This window comes from Natator depressus, chromosome 7 (assembly GCF_965152275.1).
Source record: "Natator depressus isolate rNatDep1 chromosome 7, rNatDep2.hap1, whole genome shotgun sequence".
Taxonomy (NCBI): domain Eukaryota; kingdom Metazoa; phylum Chordata; order Testudines; family Cheloniidae; genus Natator; species Natator depressus.
In genome coordinates this window covers 119,957,045-119,968,289 of record NC_134240.1, presented here as the reverse complement: position 1 = coordinate 119,968,289, position 11,245 = coordinate 119,957,045, and positions in this window count along the sequence as shown.

The following is an 11,245-nucleotide window of genomic DNA, read 5'->3' as shown; positions in this document are numbered from 1 at the left end:
GCTGAAACTTTTTCCCCTTCCACAGCCTTGCCCTCCTCCCTCTGCTTCATGGTACATGGCAGCAGATCCCACCACCAGCGCAACAGGATCTGAGGACTTGCCCCACCCTTTCATTCTTCCATTTCTCCACTTCTGTTCTCTCAGTGCCTCACTCCCACATGCAGCATCACCTTGGATCTAGAAGCACACAACTGCCACTAATATCACTCAGCATGCCAGCAGATGGGGGCCATTCAAAGGACTGTGTTGTCCAACTCAACTCCTGTAGCCTATTCAGTATTCACTGTGCCAGGGAGCATATCCCAAGGATGAGGTACATTAATGAGCTGCAGTCAAGCCACCAGGTGGTCTGTATTATTTTTACCACCAACAAAACCCCATTAATCTAAATCTCCCTCTTTCTAGGTTACTATGTGCTCTGTCATGACTCCCTTACCCAGTAACACCCCTGATTATCCAAAACCCCATTTACTGGTCCTCTAAAACATGCTAGGCAAATGAAACGTTCAGGTGTCTGAGGATGTAGCAGCTAACAAAAGTATCTCAGATCACTGTGTCTCATGGCTAAGAAAACTTCAAACATTAGCCAGGCTCAGTCCCTCGAGCTGACAGTATCATTTGGGATTAGGAAACGGAATCGGCACGTCGGTTTATTTACAATGCAAACCACTAGAAAATAACGGAGCTCGTGGGATCCGAGTTACCCAGGAAAGAATTTTCTGTAGTATCTGGCTGGTGAATCTTGCCCATATGCTCAGAGTTTAGCTGATCGCCATATTTGGGGTCGGGAAGGAATTTTCCTCCAGGACAGATTGAAGAGGCCCTGGAGGTTTTTCGCCTTCCTCTGTACCATGGGGCCTGGGTTACTTGCTGGAGGATTCTCTGCTCCTTGAAGTCTTTAAACCATGATTTGAGGACTTCAATAGTTCAGACATAGGTGAGAGGTTTTTCGCAGGAGTGGGTGGGTGAAATTCTGTGGCCTGCGTTGTGCTGGAGGTCAGACTAGATGAACATAATGGTCCCTTCTGACCTTAGTATCTATGAATCTATGAACACAACATAAACCTTTGCTGGTGCCAATGATCAGACACCTGCACTGCTATGAAATAACGGTCAGCAGAAGAGCATTCTAGGTGCTGGCATATAACTGAGGACCACCACTTACCCTACTTTGATTCAGAACCCTTCTGACAAGCACAGACACACAATAGAGAGGCAGTGCGGCAAGTAGATGGGGCAACAAATGGTGAGTCAAGAGCTCTGCCACTGATTTGCTAGGTGACCTCAGGCAAGTCACTTAATCACTCAGTGCCTCTCTGTCCCCTCCCAAACCCTTTCTTCGTCTTGCCTGTTTAGAATGTAAGCTCTTCCAGGCAGGGACTAGCTCTTACCATGTGTTTGTATGGCACCTATCACAACAGAGCCCCAGTGGGAATCTTGCTATCACACCTAATTAGAATCATCCTCCTCTCTGGGATGTGTCTGTGGAGGAAAAGCCTCTTCATCCCTTTTGGGTCATCTGGTTTTCAGTCCAGTCTCTACTGGTCAGGTGTTCCCATAAAAAAAACTACCATAAGAGGCACTGATTGACAGCCATGTGTGCTCTGTGCTGAGACCAATAGGACCTGGAGCCAGGAACTCACACTTCAAATCCCAACTCAGACCCAGAGGCCCTCCAGGCACATCACTGAACCTTAGTTTTGGAAATGGGGATAATGATATTTTCCAATCTCACGATGATGGTATGAGGATGAATTAGTTATAGGTTGTAAAGTGCTCTGTAGATGGGAAGAGTTCCAAGTTCTAAATATTTTTGTTGGAGGCCATGGAGACTGCTCCTGAAGGTGGCTCCCTCTAGATCAGGGTTGAGACACATTGGCTAAGGGCAATGGGAAACTTGTCCTGCTATTGTCTCTGCACTACCATCCTATTCTGTGGATACAAGACTTCGGGATCCAGTGAAATCAGCTATCACCACTTTTCTTTAGAAAGCAGGCTTTTAATGTAGCATCCTATTCCAGTGCAGGTGTATTGGCTCCTTGCTGCCTCAGCTTCCACCTCTTTTAAAACACCACCTCTGAGCACTTACAATACTCTGCTCTGCACAAGGATGGTATTAATAAGCTCCAAAGGAAGATCTCACTACACAGATCATCCCAGCTAAGCTTCTGATAACACTGGAAAACCAAAGTTATATATGACCCCACCTCTGACCACCTGTACTATGGGCATTAATTGAATATCAATCAACTAAACTATCTGACACAACTAATAAATGAACATACACCATCCCTTGTACAGGGGAAGTTTTTGAGGAGGAGTTATTTAAAAGAATGTTTTTGTAGGATGCAAGTAGAAAGTTAACAAATGTCAGTCCCAACTCGATGCTTTTAAGAAGTGATAGCATAATGCAAAGGCTAAGCCATCTAGCTCTCAAGTCTGGAAATGCAATAGTAAGATTAAAATCTCACCCTTAATGCTACCTTTTTGTGCCTTAATACTGTCTGTGCCTATCATACGTTGTCAATTAATAAAACTGGAAATGTATACTATCTAAGGTACTGTATGTTGTTAAATATATATATGATGGTAGCACCCAGACAGGACTGCTTTGTATTAGGTGCTGCACAAACATAAAGGTAGACACACTCTGACCCCAAAGAATTTACAATCTAAGATGAGTAATGGCAAAGGGTGGGGTAGGAGGTCAATCAAGTACATAGACTTTCAGAATTATTCATCAACATACTGACAACTTAAAAAATACAAGTTTAACCACACAACTAGTAACAAAGGCTAAGGCGCAAAATGAGCTACACCTAGCAAGGGATATAAAAGGCAATAAGAATATGTTCTTTAAATACATTAGGAGCAAAATAACGATGGAGGAAAGCGTAGGTCCTCTACTTAGCAGAGAGGGAGAGCTAATAACTGACGACATCAAAAAGGCTATGGTGTTTAATGTCTGTTTTGCTTCAGTCTTTACTGAAAAGGTTAGTGGTGACCAGATACTCAACACAATTAATATTAAGAACAAGGGGAAGGAATGGACGCCAAAATAGGGAAAGAACAGGTTAAAGAATATTTAGATGTATTCAAGTTAGCAGGGCCTCATGAAATTAAACCTAGGACACTTAAGGAATTAGCTGAAACAATCTTGGAACCGTTAGAAATTATCTTCAAGAACTCACACAGGACGGGTGAGGTCCCAAAGGACTGAAGAGGGGCAAACATAGGACTTCTCTTTAAAAAGGGCAGGTGATGAGGTTTACAAACCGCACACTGGAGAGCAAGGGTTAGCCTTGCAGGAGACATGCCAACTCCTGCCTGACCACTTAGCAGCACTGTGGGTGGCGGTGGTGGTGCATCTTTTATCGGGGAACAAGGAGGACAGGGAATTATAGATCAGTCAGACTAACTTCAATATCTGGAAAGATACTGGAACAAATTATTAAACAATTAATTTGAAAGCATCTAGAGGATAATAGGGTTATAAGGCATAGCCAGCATGGATTTGTCAAGAACAAATCAACCTGATTTCCTTCTGTGACAGAGTTACTGGCTTACCAACAAATACAAAATGGTAGGGTGACATCACTGACAGTGTGTTGGCCTGACAGCAGGACCTATGAGATGTACACCTAACCTGAGTATTACATGGAGCAGATTGGGGGACTGACAACCGTCTTTACTGATCAAAGTTTTCCCTTTTTATTCAGCCAAAAATGTGTAAAAACTAGTCAGTTAAGTATCTAAATGTTGCCTGGCTGAAAGACCCATCAACTGCTGAACAATTCTCAACACAGCTAACTCTTCCAACAATTAGTGATGACTTATCTGCTGAAAGGTTGTCCCTGCATGATACAATCTATAATGCTGTTGTGAGCTCTGATAGATATACAAAATGCTATCATGCAGACTGGTTCGATGATGATGATCCTGAAATATTGAATCTTCTTGATGCCAAGTGGCAAGTGCATGACATGCTCTTAGCTGACCCGTCCACTGAAGGCAAGATAAGAAGTTATGGGTTTAATCTGCAGCAAGGGACACTTAGGTTGGATATTAGGAAAAACTTTCTAACTATAAAGGCAGTTAAGCTTTGGAATAGGCTTCCAAGGGACCCCCATTATTGGAGGTTTCTAGGAACAGGTTAGACAAACACCTGTCAAGGATGGTTTACAACCTATCCTGAAAAATGATCCCTCACTCTCACAGATCTTGGGAGACAGACCAGTCCTCGCTTACAGACAGCCCCCCAACCTGAAGCAAATACTCACCAGCAACCACACAACAAAAACACTAACCTAGGAACCTATCCTTGCAACAAAGCCCGATGCCAACTCTGTCCATATATTTATTCAAGTGACACCATCATAGGACCTAATCACATTAGCCACGCCATCAGAGGCTCGTTCACCTGCACATCTACCAATGTGATATATGCCATCATGTGCCAGCAATGCCCCTCTGCCATGTACATTGAATAAATGGACACAAATCTGACATCAGGAATCATAACATTCAAAAACCGGTAGGAGAACACTTCAACCTTTCTGGCCACTCAGGAACAGATTTAAGGGTGGCAATTTTGCAACAGAAAAGTTTCAAAAACAGACTCCAAAGAGAAACTGCTGAGCTTGAACTAATATGCAAACTAGATCCCATTAACCTGGGTTTGAATAGGGACTGGGAGTGGCTGGGTCATTACACATATTGAATCTATTTTCCTAAGTTAAGTATCCTCACACCTTCTTGTCAACTGTCTAAATGGGCCATCTTGATTATCACTACAAAAGTTTTTTTCTCCTGCTGATAATAGCTCATCTTAACTAAATAGCCTCTTACAGTTTGTATGGCATCTTCACCTTCTCTGTGTGTATATATATATCTTCTTACTATATGTTCCATTCTATGCATCCGATGAAGTGGGCTGTAGCCCACAAAAGCTTGTGCTCTAATAAATTTGTTAGTCTCTAAGGTGCCACAAGTCCTCCTGTTCTTTTTCAGAGTAGCAGCTGTGTTAGTCTGTATCCGCAAAAAGAAAAGGAGTACTTGCGGCACCTTAGAGACTAACAAATTTATTTGAACATAAGCTTTCGTGTGCTGCAGCTCACTTCATCCGATGCATAAAACGGAACATATAGTAAGAAGATATATATATACATACAGAGAAGTTGTTAGTCTCTAAGGTGCCACAAGTACTCCTTTTCTTTTTGCTTGCTAAGAGTAAAGCAATAAATTCCCAGAGCAGGTCAAGATTAGGAACCTTTTTAACTTTAAATGCAACTACAAGAAACCAAATGCAAAAGAATAAGCTACAAAGCATCACTTATCTACCACTAAATACTTCTCAGGTGAGGAATGAAAAACAAATGTTAATAGATCCTCTCCTATTGCCGAATGATGAACTTCCAAACTAACACAACAGCCTACAAGAAATAAGATCAGCGTCGTCCCATATTCTATTCAAGTGACACTTCTTGTTGTGTGGTTGATCGCAGGATTATCTAGGTTAGCCAAGAGAGAAGGGGTTATTTATAGAAATAAAAGTATTCTCTGAGGTATAAAGTAAGCTGATTTAGAAGGCTAGAAGAAAAGCAAACCAATATATAGATGTGGACTCTGCTTTAGCAGTTCTGTTTGTATATATATTATATAGCTCATGTGTGCAGTTAAAATGCAGTCCAATTTAAATCAAGACACAAACTCTAGTTTGGGCTAGCAGTCATTCAAAAACATTACTGTTCTAAAGTTACATCTATGTATTCTGATTCTAGTAAATAGATATTTAATATCCGGGAGAAGCATCACTCAGTAAAATCTGTGGGGATGTTTAAAAATTCAGCCTTATAAATACCTAAATACTAGGGCTGTCAATTAATCGCAGTTAACTCATGCAATTAACTCAAAAAAATTAATAGCAATTAAAAAAATTAATTGAGATTAATCACAGTTTTAATTGCACTGTTAAACAATAGAATACCAACTGAAATTTATTAAATATTTTTGATGTTTATCTACATTTTCATATATATTGTATTCTGTATTGTAACTGAAATCAAAGTATATTATTTTTATTACAAATATTTGCACTGTAAAATGATAAACAAAAGAAATAGCATTTTTCAATTCACCTCATACAAGTACTGTAGTGCAATCTCTTTGTTGTGAAAGTGCAATTTACAAATATTGATTTTTGTTGTTGTTACATAACTGCACTCAAAAACAAAACTATGTAAAACTTCAGAGCCTACAAATCCACTCAGCCCTACTTCTTGTTCAGCCAATTGCTAAGACAAACAAATTAGTTTACATTTACAGGAGATAATGCTACCCTCTTCTTATTTACAATATCACTAGAAAGTGAGAACAGGCATTTGCACGGCACTTTTGTAGCTGGCACTGCAAGGTACTTACGTGCCAGATATGCTAAACATTCGTATGCCCCTTCATGCTTTGGCCACCATTCCAGAGGACATGCTTCCATGCTGATGACACACGTTAAAAAAACAATGCGTTAATTAAATTTGTGACTGAACTCCTAGGGAGAGAACTGTATGTCCCCTGCTCTGTTTTAACCACATTCTGCCATACATTTCATGTTATAGCAGTCTCGGATGATGACCCAGCACATGTTGTTTGTTTTCACTTTCACTGCAGATTTCATAAAACGCAAAGAAAGTACCAATGTGAGATTTCTAAAGATAGCCACAGCACTCGACCCAACGTTTAAGAATCTGTACTGCCTTCCAAAATCTGAGAGGGACGAGGTGTGGAGAATGCTTTCAGAAGTCTTAAAAGAGCAACACTCCAATGCAGAATCTACAGAACCCAAATCACCAAAAAAGAAAATCAACCTTCTGCTGGTGGCATCTGACTCAGATGATGAAAATGAACATGCGTCGGTCCACACTGCTCTGGACTGTTATCGAGTAGAACCTGTCATCAGCATGGACACATGTCCCTTGGAATGGTGGTTGAAGCATGAAGGGACATATGAATCTTTAGCGCATCAGGCACATAAATATCTTGCGACGCCGGCTACAACAGTGCCATGAGAATGCCTGTTTTCGCTGTCAGGTGACACTGTAAACAAGAAATGGGCAGCATTATCTCCTGCAAATGTAAACAAACTTGTTTGTCTGAGCGACTGGCTGAACAAGAATTAGGACTGAGTGGACTTGCAGGCGCTAAAATTTTACATTGTTTTATTTTTGAATGCAGTTTTTTGGTACATAATTCTACATTTGTAAGTTCAACTTTCATGATAAAGAGATTGCATTATAGTATTTGTATTAGGTGAATTTAAAAATACTGTTTCTTTTCTTTTCTTACAGTGAAAATACTTGTAATCAAAAATAAATATAAAGTGAGCACTGTACACTTTGTATCTGTGTTGTAATTGAAATTGATATATTTGAAAATGTAGAAAACATCCAAAAATATTTAAAGAAATGGTATTCTATTATTAACAGTGCGATTAATCGTGATAAAATTTTTTGTTTCTGCGATTAATCAATCACTTGAGAGCCCTACTAAATACATGAGCTAAAAAGGTGTTAAGTGCTCCTTGATGGTTTAGCAGACTAGAAAAAGTAAGAATTAATTTACTTGCTGCATAACTCGAGCATGTGGCACGTGCAACCTGTACTACGCACATGCTAATGGACAGGTTTTTACTTGCAAACAAAATATTTGAATTAACTTTTGAATGGGAAAACCATAAATGTGGGCAGTAAACAGCAGCGTTATGGAGACTGCAGTGGTGATATGGATGTTCCAGCAGGCAAGGCAAGGATACTAAAAAAAGCAATCTATTGGTTGGATTAGTGGCAGGGCAGTTGTGTATTGGCAGTTTAAGGGATGAGATGGGTGATGTGGGGGGTTCCCAGGTACAGTAGCAGAACAAGTCTTCAGCTGAGGTTTAAGCACATTGTCCAGCTGAAGAGCTGCACTGGCAACTTGTCAGGAGTGTGAGGGCTACATGTAATCTGCATAAAACTGAACAGACTGTAGCATTTTTAATATGGAGGGGGGAACTGTGGAGGCCACTGTGTGACAGGGTGTATAGTCTTGCCAGGCTACACCTTTTAAATGAGGGTAGCCATACTGGGCAACTCCAGAAGTGGTGGCATGTATGAAGCAAATAATCTGTTTTAGTCTTTGACTGAGTTGAACGAGAGACCAAAGTATCTTTCCTTTGTACAGAGAGGCACAGGACCTCCTCCAACAAGAGACTGACACCTGAGAGCACCACTAAGATAGCTACATTTTCTGGAAGGTGGGTGGAGATACTAAAAAAGCAAAACACAAAACCACTGGATAATTACCAAGAAATTATATAAAACTTAATACTGGGTTCTACACTGTTGGGTGGCAAATACAGAGATATACAGCACTCAAAAAGGAAATTGGATATGAAAGAAAATTATCATCTCATTAGCATCCTTCTGAGAATACAAATATGTGGTTTTATGAAAATATATAATTTCTAGGTTGAAAACACTCACTGAACTATCCAAAGTTTTTTTGTTATAGCTACGTGCGCTAAACTTTTCTTAATACATGTATATAAAAATACAATGACATTTACAGTCCTAAGGTTTGGCAGGTTTATTCAGCTTTAAATCCAAGCTATGTGGATTTCTAGAACTAGTTGGTGCATGCAACCACATCCTGTGCCATAGAAGCTCTTGAGAGGAAGAGTCACATTTATAGGCCAAATTAGAAGTTGATCTGGGGGAACTGAGCATTGAAATTATCTGTGTAAATATCATATCAGAGTTGACAATATAAAGGATGTAATGGAGAGAACTATTTCACTTTATGCTATGGTCTAGAAATAAGGCGATGTAGGGCCTGTCAGTAACTACGGGGTGGAGTTGTATCCCGATTAGGGAGAAGAAGCAAGTATCTTCTGTTTTGTTGTATTAGCCACAAAGCTCAGATGATGAATTTAGAATATCAGTGCCCTCAGTGACCAGCAAATGTTTCCTTAGTAAGTGTGGCATTTAACAAAAGATCAAATAAAATTCTACTGAACTACAATGCTGCTATAAAGATCATTCTCCTAACCCACTGCTTGACCATGTCACCCCACCCTTTGCCTCCCCCTTCTCTATCACATCAAACATAAGCTACTTGTCTTCACTTTTAAGGCCCTTCATGGCCTAACCCCATCCTACCTATCCTCTCTTATTCTCTATCAAGATGCTGACTCCTGCCTCTGATTGGACCATGGTGCAAGCCTCCATTACCCATTTGTTAAATCTGAAACAAGCGCCTTTCTGCTTTCTCTTACGCTGCTAGTGAGGCTTAGGAAGAGTTCCTGGTAAACATCTGCAGAGCTACCTCATTATCCTCCTTCAAAACTCTCCTTTTCCATTATGCCTACAAAAAAACTGCCTATCACACTGACCAATATTGTCTCACTGTTTCCTTGTACTCTCCCACTGGTCTGTCTGTATGCACCTGTTGTCTCTTGTTTTACACTTAGATTGTAAGCTCCTGGGGAAGGAACTCTCTTTTTGTTCTGTGTTTGTACAGTGCCTAGCACAGTGGGGTTCTGGTCCAAGACTGGGGTTCCTACACACTACAGTAAAGAGTAATAACAAAAACTCTAAAAGCATTGCGTAAGACAGAGGATGCCTATTTGAGGAAGATTAGTGAAGGTTTCACTGTATTTATATAGGATTTGCTAGAGTGGGATCAAACAAATGGTCTATCGAGTCTAATATGCCTTCAGCAGTGGCTAGTAGCTGATGTTTCATTCCTAGTCCATTGTGCAATTCTGTACACAGTGTGTGAGGGTGGGGAATCTTTCCTTACTGCAGCTAATTAGCTGATGCCCTGAAGCATGATGTTTGATTAACTTTCTCTCAGCCTGCCTAACTACAGATGCTACATAAAAGCCTTTTTCAAAACAACCAAAGAGCCATAATCTATTTAGCACAGCTTATTCAATACTTCTAACACAGTCAAAACGAAATCAATTACTTGCTGTGCAAATTCCAGACTATGGTGTCATTCAATGCATACATTTTTTTCTGCATTAAAGTTTACCTTTTGCTGGAGTCAAATCACCTAGAAAGTTTTCCCTGCTCAAACCCACTGACACAGTTTTCTATCAAAAGAGGTCATACAAAGTTTTCTATTTTGGGCCGCTGGGAGATATCTGAATGGGTCCTTCTGTGCATGCCTTTGCATAATTGAAATCAAACTCTTTTGCTTCCTTTAAATTTGTTAGCAACGTGTCACATGCAGATTTCCATAGGAAAAGGGTTTCAGAGTAGCAGCCGTGTTAGTCTGTATTCGCAAAAAGAAAAGGAGTACTTGTAGCACCTTAGAGACTAACCACACAAAATTTGTATCTATGGGTGTCAATGATGACAATGCCTGCATGCTTTTCTTCCTTCTGTTGGTTTTGGTGTTTGAAACTCGTGTCTAGCTTTTGGAACATGTTTGTACATATTTCAGTATACCTGTCTTTGATAACTACCTGCTGTATATGAGTCAATGTTAAGACGTACTCTTTTAAAAAAACCCTATGATGTAATGTAATTTTACTGTGCAGATAAAAGCACCAACAAACTATTAGACCATATGCAAACATTTCTAAAAGGAGTCACTTTCCAAGTCTTATCTCAGAAAGATCTCAATTTCTGGAACAAATTCTAGGTATCAAGGATACTACTGACAATAAATGAATTGTGGTTTTGTTTGAAAGAATAGATCACAATCAGCCTTAAGTGCCTGACTCCACTTTTAACTATGCAGAAACTACCCTGTCTCCATATAATAATTTTGAGCAAGTCACCTAACCTCTCCGTGAGTCAGTTTCCCAATCTGCAAAATGGGATAATACTTGAACATCATGATAGAGCACTCTGATGTCCTTGAATAAAAGGCCCTGTAAGTACAAAGTTATTATACTCTTTGCCTGATGTCTGTTAATAAAGTGCCGTAAACATGTAAATATAGTTATTTACAGTAGCAAGTAAGCCACAGGTGCCATTTAACACAATATTTTCCAAACTTTCAAAAGATGAGCCCTCTTTTAGGACAATAAAACTGACTGGGCTCTCACTGCAGTCCCACCATGTGAAGTTTAACAATCTACCCATCTCTCAATGTATACATCTGCTGTGCCCTCACTTCCTTTCCCCAGCTGGTACTTCATGCCCTATGCCCCACACTTTTGGGAATTGCTGGAATAGATCTTCATAATATTAAACTTCCACTC